Source organism: Salvelinus sp. IW2-2015, linkage group LG4p, assembly GCF_002910315.2.
Source record: "Salvelinus sp. IW2-2015 linkage group LG4p, ASM291031v2, whole genome shotgun sequence".
Classification (NCBI taxonomy): Eukaryota; Metazoa; Chordata; class Actinopteri; order Salmoniformes; family Salmonidae; genus Salvelinus; species Salvelinus sp. IW2-2015.
The window spans coordinates 23,974,176-24,001,657 of NC_036841.1; the positions used below are offsets into that span (position 1 = coordinate 23,974,176).

At 44.0% G+C, this 27,482-nt stretch overlaps 1 long non-coding RNA gene across 1 annotated transcript; it reads right to left on the reverse strand.

Moving 5' to 3' along the window:
* Positions 1-1,416: 1,416 nt before the first annotated feature.
* On the reverse strand, positions 1,417-17,786 carry LOC111960728 (uncharacterized). The gene is made up of 3 exons (XR_002876896.1): positions 17,700-17,786; positions 1,770-3,457; positions 1,417-1,656 (listed from the first exon to the last, which is right to left on the reverse strand). It is a non-coding gene; the product is annotated as an uncharacterized lncRNA (long non-coding RNA).
* Positions 17,787-27,482: the final 9,696 nt, after the last annotated feature.

Genomic DNA, 27,482 nt, shown 5'->3' on the forward strand with positions numbered 1-27,482 from the left:
TTTTTTGTAGTAGATGTAAGAAAAATCAAGTACCTTTACCTTAATCTGACAGAGAGGGAAAAAAACAAATTATGTTGTGTTTACGTAATATTAAACATGTTGTGTATCCCTGACTACAACAAAGACAATATCAGTTAACAGCCAGCCAGCTTGTGTGTGGGCTCTGGTTTATCTTAAAGAAGCCTCTGCGTTCCAGAGAAGTGGGTGTTCAGTTTCTCAAGCTGGATGACAGTTGTTCACAGACGGAGAATATTCTCTCCACGAACGCTTGGGATGCAGGGGRAGAAACCCGATCCAGTGCCACAGCTTTGGATAAACAGCCATCCTTGCCTGCCAGAACTGGAGAGGTGACTCTGTAAACATGCATCCCTTTACCTCTTCCAGGTATTTTAACAGTCCACACAGGGCCTGGGGTCCTGCTGCTCCACYGCTGTACGCTGAGATTTTCTGAATACAAAAGACTCTGCTTCCCTCATCAATGGCTCCATCTCTGTTGAGTGCGTACTAGGCACACACTTGGGTCCATCAGGCAAGCTGCTGCAGGGGTTGGATTGAAGTTGGTTGCTAGAGGAGTCAGTATGCAGGCGAAGCGATCACGCAGTGACTTCAGGAGGACATGTGCCAACTGTTTTGCAACAGTATTTGACTGCAAGTTTGCCTCAAAGTAGAGAAGGTACGGCACCACATCAGACAGCGATTGGCTGTCAGTTTGAAGTTGGTCGGTGTGGATTGCGAACGGCTCAGGCAACTTCACAAGCTGCGCTGGCTTGGTCCAATCACGCTAATGATAGTGATGCACAAGCTAGGCCTATTTGAAACATTGCCATCTACTGGCAGCATTTACCCACCCGATTCAGAAGCTTGAAAACCCATTAGAAAACAAGCTTAACCTTTCACTGCAGTGGGCTAAATTAGGGTCACACAGTGTTTCTTGGTWGTCTTATGCAAATATACTTTTGAACAAAAGTATACACCTCACACACATGGTTATGGGCTTAAAGAAAGAAGACACCTGTACTATGTCAGATAGTTGAAATGTATTTATATACACTACACCACAGAAGACTGAAATATAATAAAACCGTTTGACATAGAAACACTGGATATTCTGCATTAAAAAATAAATAAAAATAATGAAAGATATTAATAACATTCCACCCATGAGGCCACTAGGTCATTTGACTTCAGGATAGGGGTACACCTAAACCTCCTGTAGGTTTTCGCTCCAACCCAAGATGTAACTAACCTGATTCAGCTGATCAACCAGCTAATTATTAGAATCAGGTACGCTAGATTAGGGTTGGAGTGAAAACCTACAGGACAGTAGCCCTCCAGGAACAGGGTTGGAGAGCRATGAATTAGAGYTTCTAGGATCCTGGGCCACACCAACACAGACACCAGAGGGTCAGAGGAAAGTAGAAAATTACAATGTTTATTTGAAATACAAATGATAATAATAAAATTTCTTTTAACATAGAACTCAGTCTAGTCCGTTATGCGCTGTTCCAGGGTTTGCGACCAAATCTGACGGGGTGTGGGAACTAAAAACTCAGTCCAGTCATTTGGGAACYGCTAGAGAATATTTCAGTTGGCAGACTCCAGTCCTGTTTTTTTCTCCAGTCACGAGCTTCCCCGAGCCCGCATGGCATGCAGATACTGAAATCAAAAAAGAGGAAACCTCCAGTGAATGATGTTTCTTGGAATTCTGTTGACTAATCACAAAAATGTATAGTTGTCATACAAAGGCAGAGCGTTGAATGTTTAATTACCTGTTCAGGTGCTCTTCGAAGGATCCGTCCTTCAGAGATGCCTCACCTACGTCTCGCCTCAATCACCTCTCGGTCTCCGGTATCACCTTCCAAATCACCAACAAGTACGCCACCCAGTCTAGGGAACAATCTGTATAGGTCAGGGATACAGACAGGGGTCCTCAGTACCACCATCTTAACCAATCGTTGGATCACATTCACACCAACTTGTGTGATTATTTTTACTTCCCTTTTCATGAAAGAAGACAAGCCCATCACAATCAGAAGAGTTGGACTTCCAAAGTCGTTGGTTGTCTGGACCTGTCGGACTGACTGTAGACGATGACGCGCTGCTGCAGGAGGTGGCTGCCCGCCAGGAAGGAGGCGGTCGACAGGGTTTCTACCCCCAAATCTAAGAGCCCTCGGGTGCGTCTGATAGTCTCTTTTTATAGGGCTGTAGGAATGCTGTTAGCAAATGGCTTTGCAGGTAGTTAAMGCAGTGGGAGGTGTCATCAGGAAACGGTTCAATGTCCAAAGAAAGTTCATGCAAACAAATAGTCATCACACGCAATCATGTAATACAATAGAAATAATCAAGCCCATAGAAAGCACATGCAATATACAATAAATATGAAAATACTGTTCACTCCGTGACTCTTCTCCCCCCTTTGTTTTTGGTGTCGTTCTGATTAGCCATGTTAAAGACCAGTATTTATTCCTTAGTGGCCTCTCACCTCTAGTTTGTTTTGCWGAGCGTCTAACTGGGGTTTGTTTCTCCTCTACCTTATCTGCTTCTGGGGCTAACCCTGGTGCTGTGGGCTGCTCAGCTGCCAGCTCAATTGGCTCTGGGGCTGTGGGCAAAAGACATACAGGCAACTACATAGGTCTACTCATCCCTCCCAATTCTTTCTACCTTCCCTGTGTCTAGGTGTTGTATTGTACTGAGATCTTGAGCCTGCAGCATTGCTTCCATTTGATCTAACCATTGCACAAACTTAATCTAGCCATCTTTTCCTGCATATTTTGGAAACCATGGTAAACCCATGTACCAAGGCATTGTGTTAACAACAGAAGGATGGACAATGTCAGCTCTACCAGGGTTCGGTTAATCTGACAACTTGTGCTGAGTAGTGTGGTAGGGTATCCTGCCGACTACTAATTACTCAACCCATTTCTTCCCTTACAGGTTCTAGGATCCCGGGCCACACCAACACAGACACCAGAGGGTCAGAGGTAAGTACAAAATTACAATGTTTATTTTAAATACAAATTATTATAAAATCTCCTTTTAACATGAGTACTCAAGTGCTGTGCAAGTAGCCCAATCCAGAGTACTTCATCCGGTATTTGCGACCGAGTCAGCCGGAGAGTGGGAGTGGGTACAACTCAATATAGTCCGTTGTGCACTGTCCCGGGGTTTGCGACTGTATCGGCCAGAGTGTGGGAGTGGGTACAACTCAATCTAGTCCGTTGTGCACTGTCCCGGGGTTTGCGACTGTATCGGCCAGAGTGTGGGAGTGGGTACAACTCAATCTAGTCCGTTGTGCACTGTCCCGGGGTTTGCGACTGTATCGGCCAGAGTGTGGGAGTGGGTAGAATTTCGCAGTCCAGTTCGTTGAGAGTGGATAGAGAATAGTTCAGATGGCGCAGACCAGTCCGGGTTTTACTCAAGCCACAAGCTTCCTCGAGCCCTCATGGTGGAGGAGATACTGAAATCAAATAAGCAGAGGAAACCTCCAGTGAATGACATTTCTTGGAATTCTGTTCACTAAATCACTTTAAAAAAAAATTGGGATACATGGGCTGAGTGTTTTGAATGTTCAGGTGCTCTTCGAAGGATCCGTCCTTCAGTGAAGAGTCGGACTTCTGGAGTCATTGGTTGTCTGGACCTGCTGGGATGACGGGAGACGAGGACGTGCTGCTGCAGGAGGTGGCTGCCCGCCAGGAAGGAGGCGGTCGACAGGGTTTCCACCCCCAAATCCGAGAGCCCTCGGGTACGTCTGATAGTCTCTTTTTATAGGGCTGTAGGAATGGCGTTAGCAAATGGCTTTGCAGGTAGTTAATGCAGTGGGAGGTGTCATCAGGYAAGTTTGATTCAATGTCGAACAAAAGTCCATGCAATTAAATAGTCATCACACGTGATCATGCAGTACAATAMAAATAATCAAGCCCATAGAAAACAGCACACACAATTTTAAATATAGAATAAATATATAAAGCACATGCAATATGAAATAAAATATTAAAATACTGTACTATTCACTCCGTGACATAGCCAAGAACTGTCAAAAAGCACCTAGGTCAGGGTTTCCCAACCCTCTTCTCTGGCCCATTCAGACATTTCACATTTTTGTTTTAACCCTAAACTGGCACACTTGATTCAATTAGTCAACTAATCATCAAGTCTTTGACTAATTGAATCAGGTGTGCCAGTTTAGGGTTAAAACAAACATTTGAAATGTCTGGGGGGGGGACAAAGGAGAAGCTTGGGAAACCCTGACCTAGGCGATATGGCAGACACATGAACAACAGCCCCATTGATGAACAATAGCCCTATTGTTTCTTCAATCGATCGCCTTCTTTCAGTGGAAACATACTGTACAGGTAGTTAATGCAGTGGGAGGTGTCATCCACAGATCAACGTACAGGTGACATTTTGTTTTTCCTCAARGCCAATCGGTCCATCAAAAGTTCAATGCCTCTGAACATTCAGGGCCATTGTCTCACCGGTCAGGTACCTTCATTACACACCCCTCCGGATGTACGGTGCCRTCAGAAAGTATTCAGACCCATTGACTTTTTAAACATTTTGCTGTGTTACAAACCTGGATTAAAATGGATTTAATTGTCTTTTTTTTGTAAGCGATCTACACAAAATACTAACATTTGTAAAAAAGTATCATGAAACATAAATCAATTTATCTTAGATAAGTATTCAACCCCAGAGTCAATACATGTCAGATTCATTTTTGGCAGTGATTACAGCTGTGAGTCTTTCTGGGTAAGTCTCTAAGCTTTCCACACCTGGATTGTGCAACATTTGCCCATTATTCTTTTCTAAATTCTTTAAGCTCTATCTAATTGGTGGTTGATCATTGCTAGACAACCATTTGCAGGTCTTGCCGTAGATTTAAGTCAAAACTGTAACTAGGCCACTCAGGAACATTGACAGTCTTCTTGGTAAGCAACTCACGTATAGAATTTGCCTTGTGCTTTGGGTTATTGTCCTGCTGAAAGGTGAATTCATCTCCCAGTGCCTGTTGGAAAGCAGGCAACCAAGTTTTCCTCTAGGATTTTGCCTGTGCTTAGCTCCAATCCGTTTKTTTTTTATCCTSAAAAACTCCCCAGTCCTTAACGATTACAAGCATACCCATAACATGATGCAACCACCACTATGCTTGAAAATATGGATTGCAGTGCTCAGTAATGTGTTGTATTGGATTTTCCCCAAACATAACACTTTATATTCAGAACAAAAATGTAAWTGCTTTGCCACACTTTTTGCAGTATTARTTTAGTGCCTTTTTGCAAACAGGATYCATGTTTTGGAATATGTTTTATTCTGTACAGGCTTCCTTCTTTTCACTCTGTCAATTATTTTTGTATTGTGGAGGGACTACCATGTTGTTGATCCATCATCAGTTTTTCCTCCTATCATAGCCATTAAACTCTGTAACTGTTTTAAAGTCACCATTGGCCTCATGGTGAAATCCCTGTATCTTTCTAGTGACTGGGTGTATTGATACACCATCCAAAGTGRAATTAATAACTTCATCATGATCAAAGGGATATTCAATGTCTGTTTTTCTTTTCATTTTGTACTCATCTACCAATAGGTGCCCTTCTTTGCGATGCATTGGAAAATATTCCTGGTCTTTGTGGTTGAATCTGTGTTTGAAATTCACTGCTCAACTGAGGGACCTTACAGATAGTTGTGTGTGTGTACAGAGATGTGGTAGTCCTTCAAAAATAATGTTCAACACTATTATTAAACACAGAGTCCATGCAACATATGTGACTTGTTATGCACCTTTTTACTCCTGAACGTATTTAGGCTTGCCATAACAAAGGGGTTGAATACTTATTGACTCAAGACATTCCAGCTTTTCATTTTTAATTAATTTGTAAAAGTTTGGAAAATCATAACTCCACTTTGACATTATGGGGTATTGTGTGTAGGCCAGTGACAAATCTCAATTTAATAAATGTTTAATTCAGGCTGTAACACAACAAAATTAGGAAAAAGTCAAGGGGTGATTGAAAGATGAACTTAGGTTCACACTGGTCGGTTGTAGTAATGCTGTAAAGTTGGTTGCCAACCACCAAATAAAGTCCAAAGAAGAAAAAGAAGCCCGAAGGAAGGAGGAGGGATGACGAGTAACGAATTCGGTTTACCGTTTTAMCTGTGGATTAATTGTCGAAGTAGAGGACCTTGTGCATTTCAGGTAAAATAGCAACCCAATGTTTATATCCCAGGACAAATTAGCTAGCAACAGCAAGCTAGCTAGCTAAATTGCCATAAATGTTTATATAGAGTGCATTCGGAAAGTATTCAGACGCCTTGACTTTTTCTACATTTAGTTTTGTTACAGCCTTATTCTAAACAAAATGTATCAGCAAAATCTAGACACAATACCCCATAATGACAAAGTGAAAACAGGTTTTTAGATATTTTTGCAAATTTATTTAAAAAATGTAACAGAAATAACTTATTTATTCAGARACTTTGCTYTGAGACTCGAAATTGAGCTCAGGTGCATCCTGTTTCCATTGATCATCCTTGAGATGATTCTACAACTTGATTGGAGTCCACCTGTGGTAAATTCAATTCATTGGACATGATTTGGAAAGGCACACACCTGTCTATATAAGGTCCCACAGTTGACAGTGCATGTCAGAGCAAGAACCAATTGTCTGTAGATCTCCGAGACAGGATAGTGCCGAGGCACAGATCTGGGAAATGGTACCAAAAAATGTCGGCAGCATTGAAGGTCCCCAAGAACACAGTGGCCTCCATTATTCTTAAACGGAAGAAGTTTGGAACCACCAAGACTCTTCCAAGAGTTAGCCTCCCGGCCAAAATGAGCAATCGGGGGAGAATGGCCTTCMTCAGGGAGGTGACCAAGAACCCGATGGTCACTCTGACAGAGGTCTAGAGTTCCTCTGTAGAGATGGGAGAAGCTTCCAGAAGGACAACATTCTCTACAGCACTCCACCAATAAGGCCTTTATGGTAGAGTGGCCAGATGGAAGCCACTCCTTAGTAAAAGGCACACGACAGCCTTCTTGGAGTTTGTCAAAAGGCACCTAAAGACTCTCAGATCATGAGAAACAAGATTCTCTGGTCTGATGAAACCAAGATTGAGCTCTTTGGCCTGAATGCCAAGCGTCACGTCTGGAGGAAACCTGGCACCATCCCTACYGGGAAGCATGCWGGTGGCAGCATCATGCTGTGGGGATGTTTTCAGCGGCAGGGACTGGGAGACTAGTCAGGATCGAGGGAAAGATGAAAGGAGYAAAGTACAGAGAGATCCTTGATGAAAACCTCCAGAGTGCTRAGGACAAAGGTTCACCTTCCAACAGGACAACGACACTAAGCACACAGCCAAGACAATGCAGGAGAAACCTGGAAATAGCTGTCCAGCAATGRTCCCCACCKAACCTGACAGAGCTTGAGAGGGTCTGCAGAGAGGAATGGGAGAAACTCCCCAAATACAGGTGTGCCAAGCTTGTAGAGTGAAACCCAAGAAGACTCAAGGCTGTAATAGTTGCCAAATGAGCTTCAACAAAGTACTGAGTAAAGGGTCTTAATACTTATGTAAATGTGATATTTGCAAAAATGTCTAAAAACCCGTTTTTGCTTTGTCATTATGGGGTATTGTGTGTAGTTTTAAGATCCTGTTATATCTTAGTATTGTTTAGTTATATTTAGTTATTTACCAGAGAACCTCTTTAACACTTGGCCTATATGGATAGGGCTACATTTAAACGTTTCTTACAGAAATATGAAAAGCACCCAAACATTAATGTTGATTTTGTGTATTTTACATTTGCTGTACTTTTCGCCGCATTTGTTGATAACGAAATCTGAAACATTAATTCAGTAGCATAAGACTTTTCCGTGAAAATGTGGGATAGGTGCAACAGAATAAAAAATAAATACAAGGGATTGAGTGCGAGGACTAACTGGTGTCTCTAAGTGGCCACACACCTCTCCAAAGTGTGAKCAGTTCCTCAGCACTTTCAATGCACGTTTATGACTCAAAGAAGAGTCTTCAACTATAAAGGTTATTTTTTTGCTTTCCTAGCTGTGACGTTGAGGAACTAGAGCAAGCACACTTGTAGTTGTTTCGTTTGGAACACAATCCTGCATCACGCAATTTCTTTACGTAATCCAAAAATGGTTAATTATAAATCACAATCCAGTGGGCAGGATTTGAAAGCTTGTTCTATTGCCAACATGAATAGCTAAGTTATAAAATATGATCTTACACAAGGCAATTCAGAGAAACAGATTGTAGTTGGTGCGCATAGAAAGGAGTCACGAGTGCATTCAGATGCAAGAGTGGTAGGAAAATGTTCTTCACAATAAACAAACATAGGTTCATTCWGTTCAGAGCAACCCAGGGTKTGACGACATGTCGTCTTGTAACTGTACATCAAACAGTGATCAGAAACATTGACACTGTATATGACATGTGTTTTATGATTTGGAGATGTGAAGTGCACATTTGGACTCACGGGTGTTTGGCTTGCTTGTATGACATCAAAGCGGTATTTATTATAATCTTCAACMTCTCATCTTTCAAAATACATAGTCATCTTACTTTACAGCATTTCCCTCACTCAGACAACAAAAATGTGCAAAAGTTCCCAATTCCGGGAGGGTTGGTGCAACTTCTTGTTGTARGTGGGGCTCAAGTTCAGAAKKGCTGTCAGTCAAAACCCATACAGTGCTGTAAAACACAGAGGCAGAGCTCTGACATTATGTATAGCCAGGGATGAAAAGATGAAAAGATACCCCATGAAAAGATATCACATTAGGCCCCATCACCACAGACCACACCAACCCTGCGCAATTGCTGTAACCACACACCTCCAGAACCCAATCGACCCATTCAAAGCTTTAAATAACTCTACCTTTGCAGGCTTGCAACTCTCTTGTAGTCCAATATTTACTGTACGATATTTACTGACCGTGAGCTGTGAAAATATAACACTGTGCAGACACGCATGCAACATTCTGCATACAGTGGAATTCACTATTTTATGCAAGACTGATACCCTCTATAAGAAATGTGCTAAAGGCCTTTTACAGTCTAATTGTAATTTTAATGGTAAAATTCTTGAAAGGAAAATTCTCTTAACATGAATGAATATCTTAAAATAAATATAACTTAAATATACATTAACCTCTTCAAATAAAATAAATTAACATGATCATCTATAGAATGACATAACAAAATAATAGAATCAAGAGCAGATTTTKGAACTAAGTATACATAAAAACTAGAAAATAAGCAGCTGTAAAAAGGCCTGATGGTGGCGCTAGAGGAAAGGTCAAGTGGTCACCAAATCAATAGGTTTCCTACKCTCGAGGTCTTGATTGTGCACAACAATTGTTATGGCAATCCAGCCATTACTTTGAGATATATCTTGTTCTCAGTCTTGTTCTCAGCCTGTGGGCATCATGTGTGTAGTGATCCAATATCCATAGCCATGCCATTTAACAGTTATCACTGGCCCTTGCTCAGCCTTACTCCAACCAAGAACCAGTGCCAAGCCTTCTTGCTAGCAAAGTCACTGATCAAGTCTTTGAAGTCCAGCTTTCTAGCTAACTGACTTTCAATGGACAGCATGGCAAGACTGCAAAGCCTGTCCTTGGACATACTGGACCTCAAATAGTTGATCAGGTTTAGCTTACTGAAAGCTCTCTCGCCACCAGCAACAGTCACAGGCAGTGTACAAAATATACAGTTGAAGTCGGACGTTCACTACCACCTTTAAATACATTTAAAGTCAGTTTTTCACAATTCCTGACATTTAATCCTAGTAACAATTTCCTGTCTTAGGTCAGTTAAGATCACCACTTTATTTTAAGAATGTGAAATGTCAGAATAGATAGAGAGAATGATTTATTTCAGCTTTTATTTCTTTCATCACATTCCCAGTGGGTCAGAAGTTTACATACACTCAATTAGTATTTGGTAGCATTGCCTTTAAATTGTTTAACTTGGGTCAAACGTTTCGGGTAGCCTTCCACAAGCTGCCACAATAAGTTGGGTAATTTAGGCCCAATTCCTCCTGACAAGATGGTGTAACTGAGTCAGGTTTGTAGGCCTACTTGCTCGCACACGCTTTTCCAGTTCTGCCTAAACATTTTCTATAGGATTGAGGTCAGGGCTTTGTGATGGCACTCCAATACCTTGACTTTGTTGTCCTTGAGCCATTTTGCGACAACTTTGGAAGTATGCTTGGGTCATTGTCCATTTGGAAGACCATTTGCGACCAAGCTTTAACTTCCTGACTGATGTCTTGAGATGTTGCATCAATATATCCATATAATCTTCCGTCCTCATGATGCCATCTTTTTGTGAAGTGCACCAGCCCTCCTGCAGCAAAGCACCCCCATAACATGATGCTGCCACCCCGTGCTTCACGGTTGGGATGGTGTTCTTTGGCTTGCAAGCCTCCCCCTTTTTCCTCCAAACATAACGGTCATTATGGCCAAACAGTTCTATTTTTGTTTCATCAGACCAGAGGACATTTCTCCAAAAAGTACAATCTTTGTCCCAATGTGCAGTTGCAAACCGTAGTCTGGCTTTTTTATGGCGGTTTTGGAGCAGTGGCTTCTTCCTTGCTGAGCAGCCTTTCAGGTTATGTCGGTATAGGACTCGTTTTACTGTCGATATAGATACTTTTCTACCTGTTTCCTCCAGCATCTTCACAAGGTCCTTTGCTGTTGTTCTGGGATTGATTTGCACTTTTCGCACCAAAGTACATTCATCTCTAGGAGACAGAACGCGTCTCCTTCCTGAGCGGTATGATGCTGCGTGGTCCCATGGTGTTTATACTTGCGTACTATTGTTTGAATAGATGAACGTGGRACCTTCAGGCATTTGGAAATTGCTCCCAAGGATGAACCAGACTTGTGGAGGTCTAAAAASATKATTCTGAGGTCTTGGCTGATTTCTTTTGATTTTCCCATGATGTCAAGCGAGGTTGGAAAAAGTTGCACCCATAGTTTCTGCGTTTGGGCTCCGTGTTCTAAAAGCGTTAGAAAATTAGGTGGATATCTAACGCTTGGTCACTGTTCTTTTGGCTTCATACTGCAACGTGGGTAATAACACTACAGTTACGGTTACGTCGGAGTTAAAACAGGAGTTGAAACAGTTGTGTGAAGACTACCTTGAGCTGGTCGGGMCAGACCTTCAGTACTTTGCTCAGTAGTCCGTCTTGGCACGGGGCTTTGTGTGGCTAGAAATGTCACAAACATGATGTGGCCACCTCATTCTCTGTTATCTGGACAGGAGAGGATTTGGGGATGCTGTCACAGATTTGTTCACATTCGTCTTTAAATCMAAGGTGTCAAATCTTCCATAAATCAGTTCAGGRKATTTACAAAGGATGAACAGTCTGTAATTTTATTGTTCTCTCTTTTCCTTTCTCTTCCCATCATTGCATTAAGCCCTTCCCATGCGTATCTTGGATTGCCTGTACAGAACCTCTGTTCCACTGTAAGAGGTGCGTATCTGGCTGCAGGGAAGTCAGGCGCAGGAGAGCAGACATAGGTAACAACCGGAGCAGTTTAATTTAGGCAAAACAAACTGCACCCAGAAACAACAAAATATGGGTTTAAATAACCCGTCGCAACCCAGTTAGATATGCACAACACTTTACAACAAACAATTCCACACACAGACATGGGGGGAACAGAGGGTTATATACACGTCAAATAATGAGGGAATGTAAACCAGGTGTGTGGGAAAACAAGACAAAACACATATAAAATGAAAGGTGGATCGGCGATGGCTAGAAAACCGGTGACGTCGACCGCCAAACGCCGCCCGAACAAGGAGAGGAACCGACTTCGGCGGAAGTCGTGACAGTACCCCCCCCCCCCCTTGACGACACCGGCCTCGGGGCCGACCCGGAGGGCGAGGTGCAGGGCGATCCGGACGGAGACGGTGGAACTCCCGCAGCATTGAAGGGTCCAACACGTCCTCCACCGGAACCCAGCATCTCTCCTCCGGACCGTACCCCTCCCACTCCACSAGGTACTGAAGGCCCCTCGCCCGACGCCTCGAATCCAGTATGGAGCGAACGGCGTACGCCGGGGCCCCCTCGATGTCCAGAGGGGGCGYGGGAACCTCCCGCACCTCAGGCTCCTGGAGCGGACCAACCACCACCGGCCTGAGGAGAGGCACATGGAATGAGGGGTTAATATAGTAATCGGGGGGAGCTGTAACCTGTAACACACCTCGTTTAGTCTCCTCAGGACTTTGAACGGCCCCACAAAACGCGGACCCAGCTTCCGGCAGGGCAGGCGGAGGGGCAGGTTTCGGGTCGCCTCWCTGCGGGGACGGTCTGRGCTGGCTTTCTGGCGCAGCACGMCGCGCTGAAGGTGAACATGGGCGGGGTCCCATGTCTCCTCCGCGCGCCGGAACCAGTTGTCCACCACAGGAGCCTCGGTCTGACTCTGATGCCAAGGATGCCAACGCACTGGAAGGGGGAGAGGTTAGTGGAGYAGTGGCGAAGCAAGTTCTGGGCCATCTCTGCCCAGGGCATGAATMCRGCCCACTCCCCCGGCCGGTCCTGGCAATAAGACCGCAGAAACCTACCCACATCCACATCTCTCCACCTGCCCGCTACTCTCGGGGTGAAAACCTGAGGTAAGGCTGATCAAGACCCCCAGATGCTCCATGAACGCTCTCCAGACCCTCGACGTGAACTGGGGACCTCGGTCAGACACTATATCCTCAGGCACCCCGTAGTGCCGGAAGACGTGAGTGAACAAGGATTCCGCAGTCTGTAGGGCCGTAGYGAGACCGGGCAGAGGAAGGAGACGGAAGGACTTGGAGAAACGGTCCACAACGACCAGGATCGTGGTGTTACCCTGTGAGGGAGGGAGATCTGTGAGAAAATCTATCGACAGGTGAGACCATGGCCYTTGTGGAATGGGTAAGGGGTGTAACTTACCTCTGGGCAGGTGCCTAGGAGCCTTACACTGGGCGCACACCGAGCAGGAGGAAACATAATCCCTCACGTCCTTGGCCAAGGTGGGCCACCAGTACTTCRCACTCAAACAGCGCACTGTCCGACCGATACCTGGATGACCAGAGGAGGGTGACGTGTGAGCCCAATAGATCAGCCGGTCACGGACAGCAGACGGAACGTACAGACGCCCAGCGGGACACTGGAGGGGAGCGGGCTCTGCACGTAACGCCTGCTCAATGTCTGCGTCCAGCTCCCATACTACCGGCGCCACCAGGCAGGAGGCCGGTTGTATGGGGGTGGGATCCATGGGCCGCTCCTCTGTGTCGTACAGCCAGGACAGTGCGTCTGCCTTGACATTCTGGGAACCTGGTCTGTACGAAAGGGTGAAAACAAAACGGGTCAAAAACATGGCCCACCTTGCCTGGCGAGGATTCAGTCTCCTCGCTGCCCGGATGTACTCCAGATTGCGGTGGTCAGTCCAGATGAGAAAAGGGTGTTTAGCCCCCTCAAGCCAATGTCTCCACGCCTTCAAAGCCTTGATGACAGCCAACAGCTCACGGTCCCCCACGTCATAGTTTCGCTCCGCCGGGCTGAGCTTCCTCGAGAAGAAGGCACGGGGCGGAGCTTCGGTGGCGTACTCGAGCGCTGAGAGGACTCGGCTCCTATCCCAGCCTTGGACGCGTCCACCTCTACTGTGAATGCCAAAGAGGGATCCAGATGGGCCAGCACGGGAGCCGAGGAAAACAGAGCCCTTAGGTGACCAAAAGCCCTGTCCGCCTCTGCCGACCACTGCAAACGTACCAGGCCCCCCTTCAGCAGTGAGGTAATGGGAGCCGCTCCGGTAGTAATTGGAAAACCCTAGAAACTGCTGCACCTCCTTTAATGTGGTAGGAGTCGGCCAATTACCCACGGCTGAAATGCGATCACTCTCCATCTCCACCCTTGAGGTGAAAATGCGGTACCCTAGGAAGGAGACGGACGTACAGGTCATGCTCCAACAGTCGACCAAGCACCTTGCACACCAGGGACACATGCTTGGCACGTGCAACAGAGTATATCAGAATGTCATCAATATACACCACTACACCCTGCCCGTGCAGGTCCCTGAAAATATTGTCTACAAAGGCTTGGAAGACTGATGGAGCATTCATCAACCCGTACGGCATGACAAGGTACTCATAATGCCCTGAGGTAGTACTGAACGCCGTCTTCCACTCGTCTCCCTCCCGGATACGCACCAGGTTGTAAGCGCTCCTGAGATCTAGTTTGGTGAAGAAGTGCGCCCGTGCATTGACTCAATCGATGTGGCTATGAGAGGTAGCGGGTAACTGTACTTCACAGCGATCTGGTTTATGGCTCGATAGTCAATGCACGGGCGCAGACCTCCCTCCTTCTTCTTCACAAAAAAATAAACTTGAGGAGGCGGGTGAAGTGGAGGACCGAATGTACCCCTGACGCAGGGATTCGGAGACATATGTTTCCATAGCCGCTGTCTCCGCCTGTGACYGGGGATACACGTGACTCCTGGGAAGTGCAGCATCTACCWMGAGATTTATCGCACATTCCCCCCGACGATGGGGTGGTAATTGAYTCGCCTTCTTTTTAGAGAAGGCGAGAGCCAAATCGGAATATTCGGGCGGAATGCACACGGTGGAGACCTGGTCTGGARTTTCCACKGTAGTAGCACCAACGGAAACCCCTAAACACCTCCCTGAGCACTCTCGCGACCACCCCGTGAGAGCCTTTCGTTGCCATGAAACAGTGGGGTCATGACAGGCTAACCAGGGTACGCCTAGCACCACGGGAAACGCAGGAGAGTCAATGAGGAAGAGACTGATTCTCTCCTTGTGACCCCCCTGCGTCACCATGCCCAGGGGAGCGGTGGCCTCCCTAATCAACCCTGACCCTAATGGTCGACTGTCTAAGGCGTGAACTGGGAAGGGCATAGCCACTGGAACAATGGGGATCCCTAAACTATGGGCGAATGATCAATCTATGAAATTCCRAGCCGCGCCAGAATCGACGAGCGCCTTATGCTGGGAATGCGTGGAAAAGTCAGGAAAAGTAACATACAAAAAACATGTGTGCAACAGAGGGCTCTGGGTGAGAATGGTGTCGGCTCACCTGGGGTGACGCCAGAGTGCCCTGCCTGCTGCCTCGARCCCCAGAGGAACCAACCCGGCACCGACTGGCAGTGTGACCGCTGCAGCCACAGATGGTGCACGTGAAGGAACCCCCTCCGGTCTCCCTGAGCGCAGCACCTCCCAGCTCCATGGGTATTGGAGCGGTGGTGCTGGGGGAGAGAACCTACAGACCCCGCTCTGGACGTCTGCGGGTAGCCAGCAGGTTATCCAGCCGAATGGACAGGTCCACCAGCTGGTKGAASGTGAGGGTGGTGTCCCTGCAGTCCAACTCCCGACAGACGTCCTCGCGAAGACTGCAGCGATAGTGGTCGATCAGGGCCCTGTCGTTCCATCCCGCGCCGGTGGCCAGTGTCCGAAAGTCCATCGCGAACTCCTGGGTGCTCCTCATCCCCTTTATCCTTGAAGTCCTTTTTAGCTTTCCAAACTTTTGACCGGAATTCATTTTCTTTCTCCTTTACAGCATCAGCATCTCCTTTCAGGAATAATCATTATTTCTTTCATTGAAGCACATTTTTCTAAGCACAAGTCCTTAGACACCCAGGGATTTTTGTTGGGAAATACACTGACAGTTTTTGTGTTAATAACAGTATACTCATAGAACTGGATGTATGATGTGAAGCTGTCTGTCAACTTGTGGGGATCCCTGCATGAGTCAAAGAACACCTCACAGTGTGTCACATCAAAGCAGTCCTTGAGCTCCTCCCTGCTTTTTGTKCATATCTGAATGGATTTCTCTACAGGTTTTTCGCGTTTCACCTTCTGCSTGTATCTCGGTAGGAGATGGATAATGTTATAGTCTGATTTCCCGATGGGTGCTCTGCACACTTCCTTGTATGCATCATCTACATTGCCATAACACTGGTTCAGGATGCGAGTTGAGCAAGTCGGACAGGTAACGTACTGTTGCAGAGTGTGGAGTTGCATGGAGAGGAAGAGCGTATTCAAATCCCCAAGCACAAATACTGGCTGGTCAGACAATCATTGAAATTGTCTGTAATCCTGTCAGCAGCTTCCGTAATGTTAGGTTCAGGCACATAGACCAGAATAATGGTAATCTGTACAAACTCGCATGGTAGATGTGCAGRGCGGCCTCATGCGGAGCTACACATCTCCTTCGCATAGAGGTGATCAGACTGTTAATTGGGGCACTCTGTTTACATTGACATCAGCAAACCGCTTGCCCACACAACGCCATACACGTGGTCTGCGTTTGTGAGACCGGTTGGCCGTACTGTCAAATGACYGAGGCGGCTTAAGGTAGAGAAATTAACATTATATTCTCTGGCAACAGCTCTGGTGGACATTCCTGCAGTCAGCATGCCTATTGTATGCTCCATCCAAAATTTTGACATCTGTGGCATTGTGTGACAAAACGCCACATTTTAGAGTGCACTTTTAGTGTCCCCAGCACAAGGTGCACCTGTGTAATGATCATACTGTTTAATCAGCTTCTTGATATGCCACATCTGTCACGTGGATCTTGGAAAATGAGAAATGCTCACTAACAGGGATATAAACAAATCTGTGCTTATGGAACATTTCTGCGATCTTTTATTTCAGCTCATATAACATGGGACCAACAATTTATATGTTGKGTTTATATTTTTGTTCAGTGTACATAGCCCCCCACCTATTGATTTACGTGATGTTTTTTTCTTGATCTGCTCTAATAACGGTGTATCCATCAATGTTCACATCAATATTGTCCTGCTTGWGCCACATTTCTGTAAAGCAGATTAGATTGCATCTCCTAAAGTCCTCTTCAAATGTAGCCCTTGCCGGTAACTCATTCAGTTTATTATTACATGACCGCACATTTGACAGGGTGATCACCGGGAGCGGGGGACGGCTTCCCTGCCTCCACCTCCGTAGTCTGTTCATAACACCACCTCGAGCCTGCTCTGCTTAGTTTCCCTTTTTGACTTTGTAGAACAACCCTCAGGCAAGGCAATGCTGTTTTGGAGAGTGTGAGCTTTATCTCAGAAAGAGAGAAGAAACTCACGGGAGTACGTGGTGGTGGTTCATTTACTCACTGACTCCATATAACCTCTGGTTGTGACTGTAAAGTTTTTGCCACATACAATCCACTTGGATTTAGACAAAACAAAACAAAATTGAGTGATATAACTATAAACAAACAACTATAAACAAACATAACTAACTAACTAACATAACAAACAAATCATGCAGGTAAGATCATGTTTCCTCTCATGAGATGTTAATGCACAGTAAAAAAGTGTGACAAAAAAACTCAGGCAGTTTGACACTAAAAAGTATTACTATGCAGAGAAGCATGGAAAGAAGAGTCCAGGAGAGCAGTGGAAAACCAAAGAAGTACAAAGATACATGGACTTCTCTTAAATTTGTCACAGACTATTTTCTTTGTCTCCACGGTACATCAATGGAAATGTGGGCTGTAATCTCTATAGTACAGAGATTTATCTTAGCTGTATGTTTTTGTACCAGCAATGCAATGAAGGTGAAAGTGAACTAATTAACAGCATGTGTTGCTATGTTTGAGGTAACGACTAAAATAAATGACCATTCTATCAGCTGTAAGAATAAAATGAATGATGACTGAAATATATTACCTTTTTCATATTTCAGAATGGAATGCTAGGAACTCCATAAGAACAGTGGAGACGTAGTGAAGTCCAGAGTTAGGGATGTTAATCGAAACGGAATCTAAGGGAACAACAGGGAGGGGAAGGAACAGGGAGGGGAAGGAACAGCAACAGGGAGGGGAAGGAACAGGGAGGGAAGGCACAGGGAGGGAAGGAACAGGGAGGGGAAGAACAGTTATGACATTGATGTTATTATGCAATTTGTATTTGAATTTATTAGAGATCCCCCATTAGCTTCTTCAGGGGTCCAAACACATTCATGCACTTACATCCCAAATGAAACAAAAGATGAAACAGTACATCATACAGCATAACAGTATTACACCCCTACATACGGGACATTCGGAAAATATTCAGACCCCTTGACTTTTTCCACATGTTATGTTACAGCKTTATTTTAAAATAWATTAAATAGTTTTTTTCAAATTGTTAAAAAATGTTCAACTGAAATATCACATTTACATAAGATTCAGGCCCTTTACTCAGTACTTTGCTTTTTGCACCTTTGACAGCTATTTTAGCCTCGAGTCTTCTTGGGTATGACGCTACAAGCTTGGCACACCTGTATTTGGGGAGTTTCTCCCATTCCTCTCTGCAGATCCTCTCAAGCTCTGGCAGGTTGGATGGGAAGCGTTGCTGCACAGCTGTTTTCAGGTCTCTCCAAAGATGTTCGATCAGGTTCAAGTCCAGGCTCTGGCTGGGCCACTCAAGGACATTCAGAGACTTGTCCCGAAGCCAGTCCTGCGTTGTCTTGGCTGTGTGCTTAGGGTCATTGTACTGTTGGAAGGTGAATCTTTTCCCCAGTCTGAGGTCTTGAGCGCTCTGGAGCAGGTTTTCATCAAGGATCTCTCTGTTCTTTGCTCTGTTCATCTTTCCCTTGGTGCTGACTAGTCTCCCAGTCCCTGCCGCTGAAAAACACCCCCACAGCATGATGCTGCCACCACCATGCTTCACCATAGGGATGGTGCCAGGTTTCCTCCAAATGTGATGCTTGCCATACAGGCCAAAGAGTTCGATCTTGGTTTCATCAGACCAGAGAATTTTGTTTTTCATGGTCTGAGTCCTTTAGGTGCCTTTCGGCAAACTCCAAGCWAGRTGTCTTGTGCCTTTTACTGAGGAGTGGCTTCCATCTGGCCTGATTGGTGGAGTGCTGCAGAGATGGTTGTCCTTCTGGAAGTGATATAATAGAAATTAATCTGATTTATATGTTTAAGGTAATGGTAAGATAATGACTAAATTATTTATATGTTTAAGGTAATGTTAAGATAATGACAAAAAATATTCCACCCTGTCACTGTATAATGGAGTGAAATGTATTTGAATAATAAGACTAGAATTCTTTAATGTGTGTGCATAGGACAAGCTAAGACTTTACCATTTAGCAGTATAGGCGAGACAGTGTGTGCATAGGAAAAAAGGAACTGTTAAAACTTCTTATGGCTGCAGGGGCAGTATTGAGTAGCTTGGATGAAAGGTGCACAGAGGTGCCCAGAGTAAACGGCCTGCTCCTCAGTCATAGTTGCTAATATATGCATATTATTATTAGTATTGGATAGAAAACACTCTGAAGTTTCTAAAACTGTTTGAATTATGTCTGTGAGTATAACAGAACTCATATGGCAGGCAAAAACCTGAGAAAAAATCAAAACAGGAAGTGGGAATTCTGAGGCTGGTTGATTTTCAACCAAGATCCCATTGAAATCACAGCGAGATATGGATGGGTTTGCACTTCCTACAGCTTCCACTAGATGTCAACAGTCTGTAGAACCTTGTCTGATGCCTCTACTGTGAAGGGGGGCCGAATGAGAGGGGAATTAGTCAGGTCTGCCATGACCTGACCATGCTTTGACCATGCGCGTTCACATGAGAGGGAGCTCTGTTCCATCGCTCATCTGAAGTCAATGTAATTCTCCGGTTGGAACGTTATTCAAGATTTATGTTAAAAACATTCTAAAGATTGATTCAATACATCGTTTGACATGTTTCTACTGACTGTTACGGAACTTTTGGACATTTCGTCAGCTTTTAGTGAACGCGCTTCCTGACGTTGGATTTGTTTACCAAACACGCTAACAAAAATAGCTATTTGGACATAAATTATGGACATTACCGAACAAAACGAACATTTCTTGTGGAAGTGGGAGTCCTGGGAGTGCATTCCGTCGAAGATCAGCAAAGGTAAGTGAAGATTTATAATGCTTTTTATGAGTTTTGTTGACTGCACAATTTGGCGGGTAACTGTATGGCTTGCTTTTGTGGCTGAACGCTGTTTTCAGATTATTGAATATTGTGTTTTGCCGTAAAGCTTTTTGAAATCTGACACTGCGGTTGCATTAAGAACAAGTGTATCTTTAATTCTATGTAAAACATGTATCTTTCATCAAAGTTTATGATGAGTATTTCTGTTATTTGACGTGGCTCTCTGCAATTTCTCCGGATATTTTGGAGGCATTTCTGAAAATGGCGCCAATATAAACTGAGGTTTTTGGATATAAATATMAACTTAATCGAACAAGACATATATGTATTGTGTAACATGAAGTCCTATGAGTGTCATCTGATGAAGATCATCAAAGGTTAGTGATTAATTRTATCTCTATTTGTGCTTTTTGTGACTCCTCTCTTTGCCTGGAAAAATGGCTGAATTTTTCTGTGAGTTGGTGGTGACCTAACATAATCGTTTGTGGTGCTTTCGCTGAAAAGCCTATTTGAAATCGGACACTTTGGTGGGTTTAACAACAAGATTACCTTTAAAATGGTATAAGATACATGTATGTTTGAGGAATTTTAATTATGAGATTTCTGTTGTTTGAATTTGGCGCCATGCACTTTCACTGGCTGTTGTCAAATCATCCCGTTAACGGGATTGCAGCCATAAGAAGTTTAAGGAAGTGATTGAGGTGGAGACTGGGTTTGGGGATTCCAACCTATGGTTGGAATGGATTCAGTATACAGCCAGATCAGTAGCTAAAGAAGAATGTTATYCCTGCGCCACAGCCAAACCTCAGTTGACAACCATCCCCTTTCCACTCGATGGAATTAATTCACCCTGTGGAATGGCCTGTATGGTAAAGCTGTTCATGAAGGCAGGGAAGCCAGACAATGACAGTTGCACTGATCTACATTATCTGTATCCCCATGTGCCCATTAGATCCAGACTTCCCCCTTTCACAGTTGCAGGAGGAGACTATTATTGTATGGCTCGATACAAAACACACGGACGGGACGTAGGGGACGTAAGAACATGCAATAGGACAGAGAATGTTACAATCAACGAGACAATGAGGGACCTGACTGGGTGGTTGAGTTCCGAGGACTTTAGTAAGATAAAAATGTGTGCATTAGTACAGTTGGGCATGCCCTTCACCCTTATCCAACACAAACACCTAGTGCCAGGTAGAAGAGAGAGAAGGAGTGCTCCGTCAGGATCTTTTGACAATAGTGTTTACATTGACAGCATTGGGGTTCCAAGGGGGGTGCCTGATGAGTTCAAAGCTAGGAATCAGATATTGGCTGGATTGGAATCAAGCATCTTCTGGTGGTCAACTCTCAATAAAAATGTAGATTGGATAAATTATATCTACTCTAACCAACAACGTTTCATCATCTATACTAGAGATGCGATAAAAGGGTTAGCAGAACAAACAGCTGCAACTAGTTTGATGGTATGGCAGAATAGAATAGCATTGGATATGCTACTGGCTGAGAAGGGTGGGGTGTGTGGGATATTCGGATCGGAATGTTGTACTTTCATCCCCGATAACACAGCTCCAGACGGATCAGTGACCAAGGCCCTGGCTAGTTTAACTTCACTAGGGTAGGGGGTAGCATTGAGAATTTTGGATGAAAAGCGTACCCAAATTAAACTGCCTGCTACTCAGCCATAAAAGCTAGAATATGCATATAATTAGTAGATTTGGATAGAAAACACTCTGAAGTTTCTAAAAATGTTTGAATTATGTCTGTGAGTATAACAGAACTCATATGGCAGGCAAAAACCTGAGAATAAATCCAACCAGGAAGTGGGAAATCTGAGGTTTGTAGTTTTTCAACTCTTTGCCTATCGAATACACAGTGTCTATGGTGTCTATGGGTTCATATTGCACTTCCTAATTGCACTTCCACTAGATGTCAACAGTCTTTAGAATCTTGTTTGATGCTTCTACTGTGAAGTGGGGGCGAATGAGAGGGGATTGAGTCAGAGGTCTGCCAGAGAGCCACAAGCTGGCCACGCGCGTTCACGTGATAGTTAGCTTGCGTTCCATTGCAATTCTACAGACAAAGGAATTCTCCGTTTGGAACATTATTGAAGATTTATGTTAAAAACATCCTAAAGATTGATTCTATACATCATTTGACATGTTTCTACGGACTGTAACGGAACTTTTTGACTTTTCGTCTGCACCTAGTGATCGCTCCTCATGAATTTTGATTACTGGGCTAAACGCGCGAACAAAAAGGAGGTATTTGGACATAAATTATAGACATTATCGAACAAAACAAACATTTATTGTGGAACTGGGATTCCTGGGAGTGCATTCTGATGAAGATCATCAAAGGTAAGTTAATATTTATAATGCTATTTCTGACTTCTGTTGACTACACAACATGGCGGATATCTGTTTGGGTTGTGTTGGTCTCTGAGCGCTGTACTCAGATTATTGTATTTTGTGCTTTTCCGTAAAGTTTTTTTGAAATCTGACACAGCGATTGCATTAAGGAGAAGTGGATCTGAAATTCCATGCATAACAGTTGTATCTTTTAGCAATGTTTATTATGAGTATTTCTGTAAATTGATGTGGCTCTCTGCAAAATCACCGGATATTTTGGAACTACTGAACATAACGCGCCAATGTAAACTCAGATTTTTTMATATAAATATGAACCTTACCGAACAAAACATACATGTATTGTGTAACATGAAGTCCTATGAGTGTCATCTGATGAAGATCATCAAAGGTTAGTGATTCATTTTATCTCTATTTCTGGTGACTTCTCTCTTTGGCTGGAAAAATGACTGTGTTTTTCTGTGACTTGGCTCTGACCTAACATAATTGTCGTAAAGCCTTTTTGAAATCGGACACTGTGGCTGGATTTACAACAAGTGTATCTTTAAAATGGTGAATTTTAATTATGGGATTTCTGTTGTTTTGAATTTGGCGCCCTGTAGTTTCACTAGCTGGTGACGAGATGGGACGCTACCGTCCCACATACCCTAGTGAGGTTAACCACATTAGCTCACAAATTAGCAGAGAACTCTGGGGTGGATAGTTCTCTAACAAATTGGTCTGACAGTATGTTTGGGAAATGGAAAAATGTCATAATCACTGTGTTATGGGCAACTTTCACCTGTATGACCGTGTTGGTATTATGTGGCTGCTGTTTGATTCCGTGCATGCGAGGTCTCATTTCCAGGACTCRGGAGAGGACGATGACGCAACAGATGATGATATACGGACCGATTCCGACCTCTGACCAGTGGGATGATGAATACATGCCTCCAAACCTAGTAGATGATTCTGGTTCATTCACTTACGAGGAGCCCATGTTGGATGAGACCATTTTTAATGTTTAGACTGTTTCTTTAATGAAGATAATGACAAAAATCCTGAAAAGAAGAGTTATAATTGGATGTAGGTCTAGGACAGTCATTGATGAGTATGAGATGTAAATACATATATTGGTTTTGTGTGATTGATTTTGAGTGACATTTATAATTCCAATAAAAATAGATGTGTAATCGTGTGTGTATAATATTTAGTCAAAGGSTGGATTGATATAATATAAATTAATCTTATTTATATGTTTAAGGTAATGGTAAGATAATGACTAAATTATTTATATGTTTAAGGTAATGTTAAGATAATGACAAAAAAATATTCCACCCTGTCACTGTATACTGGAGTGAAATGTATTTGAATCATAAGACTAGAATTCTTTAATGTGTGTGCATAGGACAAGCTAAGACTTCACCATTTAGGAGTATAGGCSAGACAGTGTGTGCATTGGAAAAAAGGAACTGTCAACAGGCAAGGAACTGTGGCAGACAACTTGTGACCACTGTGAAACTGATAACAGGAAAAGASGMCTCCCCACCCAGGGAGGGGAGAAACCGTTAGGTTTGCAGTAGATTGTGTAACATGTGGCAGGATATGATAAGCAATGTATGTGTAGGAGAAGACATTGTAAATAGTATTGATAGTGCTAGGAGAAGAGGAGGGGCATTGATGACCAAATGTGCATTGTATGATTGTATGAATAAACATTTTGACTGTAAGCTGGGACTCTGTCTGTTTCATTCAACCAGAATCTTACAAATTCTGGGTTGCAGACTGAGTAGTTTAATTGAAGTTTAGTTTATGAACATTGATAACGGAATTCTCATAACAGGAAGGTTCTCCCATCTCCACAAAGGAACTCTGGAGCTCTGTCAAAGTGACCGTTGGGTTCTTGGTCATCTCCCTGACCAAGGCCCTTCTCCCCCGATTGCTCAGTTTGGCCGGGCAGCCAGCTCTAGGAAGAGTCTTGGTGGTTCTAAACTTCTTCCATTTAAGAACGATGGAGGCCACTGTGTTCTCGGGGATCTTCAATGCAGAAGAAATGTTTTGGTACCCTTCTGCAGGTCTGTGCCTCAACACAATCTACAACAWTGTAGAATAATAGTGAAGACATCAAAACTATGAAATAACATATGGAATCKTGTAGTAACCAAAGAAGTGTTAAATCAAAATATATTTTAAAAATTTGATTCTTCAAGTAGCCACCTTTTGCCTTGATGACAGCTTTGCACACTCTTGGCATTCTCTCAACCAGCCTCATGAGGTGGTACGAAACACAGACACTGTTGAATGCATTTGTTTATTTACACCATTAACATAATTTGTCAACATATTGTGATATGGAATCAACTTGTAAAATACATAGAATTTGCAAAAATGTAGGTTTAACAGAGCAAAATAAATGATATAATTTTGATATGATACTATTAGGCTAAAGCATTTGCAAAAAGTTATCAAAAGCCATTGTTTCAACTTAACCCAGAATTCAACTAAAATAGACYAGAGGTATAGGCCTAGGGTTTAAAGATTTCAAATTGCATTCCAGTTTGTTGACAAGTTCATGAATGTTTGTGTGATTAAAGTCCCCATCCCAACCAAAAATACACGTGGCTATCCAAGCTGTATACATCTCGCTCAAATGTTGATATTTGGTTTGCAACCAAACAATTCAATATTACTTTTGTAATACAGTAAATAACCTAAAGTGAATGTAATCTTACATACATCCATGGCCACATTTTTGGGGTTACTGTAACTACAATTGTCTTCTTATGTGATCATAGAACACGTGCATGTTCAAGATAGCAGCAAATGTTGCAGGTCTGTGGAGATATTCACAATTTCTATAATAAACTGTGCAGAATCTAGAACAGCATTGAATCAAATCAAACTTTATTTGTCACATGCACCYAATACAACAAGTGTAGACCTTACTGTGAAATGCTTACTTATAAGCCCTTAACCAACAGTGCAGTTCAAGAAGAGTTAAGAAAATATTTACCAAATAAACTAAAGTAAAAAATAAATAAAAAACAACACAATAATTAGGCTATATACAGGGGGTACCGGTCCAGAGTCAGTGTGCGGGGGTACAGGTTAGTTGAGGTAATTTGGGGTGAAGTGACTATGCATAGATAATAAACAGCGAGTAGCAGCAGTGTACAAAACAAATGGAGGGAGGGGATCAATATAATAGTCCGGTGGCCATTTGATTAATTGTTCAGCAGTCTTATGGCTTGAGGGTAGAAYCTGTTAAGGAGCCTTTTGGTCCTAGACTTGGCGCTCCGGTACAGCTTGCCGTGCGGTAGCAGAGAAAACAGTCTCTGACTCGGGTGACTGGAGTCTCTGACAATTTTATGGGCTTTCCTCTGACACCGCCTATTATATAGGGTCTGGATTGCAGGAAGCTTGGCCCCAGTGATGTACTGGGCCATATGCACTAGCCTCTGTAGCGCCTTACGGTCAGATGCCGAGCAGTTGCCATACCAGGCGGTGATGCAACTGGTCAGGATGCTCTCGATGGTGCAGCTGTAGAACTTTTTGAGGACCTGGGGACCCATGCCAAATCCCATGCAAAGGAACGTGAAGCTCTCAACCTGCTCTACTACAGCCCTGTTGATGTTAATTAGGGCCAGGTGGAAAGGGGCAGTGTGGAGTGCGATTGAGATTGCGTCATCTGTGAATCTGTTGGGGCAGTATGCGAATTGGAGTGGGTCTAGGGTATCCGGGGGGATGCTGTTGATGTGAGCCATGACCAGCCTTTCAAAGCACTTCATGGCTACCGACGTGAGTTCTARGGGGCGTTATTCATTTAGGCAGGTTACCTTTGCTTCCTTGGGCACAGGGACTATGGTGGTCTGCTTGAAACATGTAGGCATTACAGACTCAGTCAGGGAGAGGTTGAAAATGTCAGTGAAGACACTTGCCAGTTGGTCCACGCATGCTTTGAGTACATGTCCTGGTAATACATCTGGCCCCGCGGCTTTGTGAATGTTGACCTGTTTAAAGGTCTTGCTCACATCGGCTACCGAGAGCATTATCACATACAGCTGGTGCTCTTCTGCATGCGTCAGTGTTGCTTGCCTCGAAGTGAGCATAAAAGGCATTTAGCTCGTCTGGTAGGCTCGCGTCACTGGGCACCTTGCGTCTGGGCTTCCCGTTGTAGTCCGTAATAGTTTTAAAGCCCTGCCACATCCGACGAGCGTCAGAGCCGGTGTAGTAGGATTCAATCTTAATCCTGTATTGATGCTTTGCTTGTTTGATGGTTCGTCTGACGGCATAGCGGGATTTCTTATAGGCGTCCGGATTAGTGTCCCGCTCCTTGAAAGCGGCAGCTCTAGCCTTTAGCTCGATGCGGATGTTGCCTGTAATCCATGACTTCTGGTTGGGATATGTACGTACGGTCACTGTGGTGACATCGTCGTCGATGCACTTATTGATGAAGCCGATGACTGAGGTGGTATACTCCTCAATGCCATTGGATGAATCCCAGAACATATTCCAGTCTGTGCTAGCAAAACAGTCCTGTAGTGTAGCATCCGTGCGATCTGAGCACTTACCGTATTGAGCGAGTCACTGGTACTRCCTGCTTTAGTTTTTGCTTGTAAGCAGGAATCAGGAGGATAGAATTATGGTCGGATTTGCCAAATGGAGGGCTGGGGAGAGCTTTCTATGCATCTCTGTGTGGAGTAAAGGTGGTCTAGATTTTTTTCCATTTGCACATGTGGTTGCATATGTGACATGCTGGTAAAAATTTGGTAAAACTGATTTAAATCTGCCTGCATTAAAGTCCCCGGGCCACTAGAAGCGCCACTTGGTTGAGCATTTTCTTGTTTGTTTATGGCCATAGAGTTGGTTGAGTGCGCTCTTAGTGCAGAGTCATCGGTCTGTGGTGGTAAATAGACGGCTACGAATAATATAGATGAGAATTCTCTTGGTAGATAGCGTGGTCTACAGCTTATCATAAGGTACTCTACCTCAGGCGAGCTATACCTCAAGACTTCTTTAATATTGGACATTGTGCACCAGCTGTTATTGACAAAAGACACACACCCCCACCCCTCGTCTTACCAGACGTAGCTTCTCTGTTCTGCCAGTGCATTGAAAATCCCTGCAGCTCTATATTGTCCGTGTCATCATTCAGSCACGACTTGATGAAACACAGGATATTACAGTTCTWATTGTCCCGTTG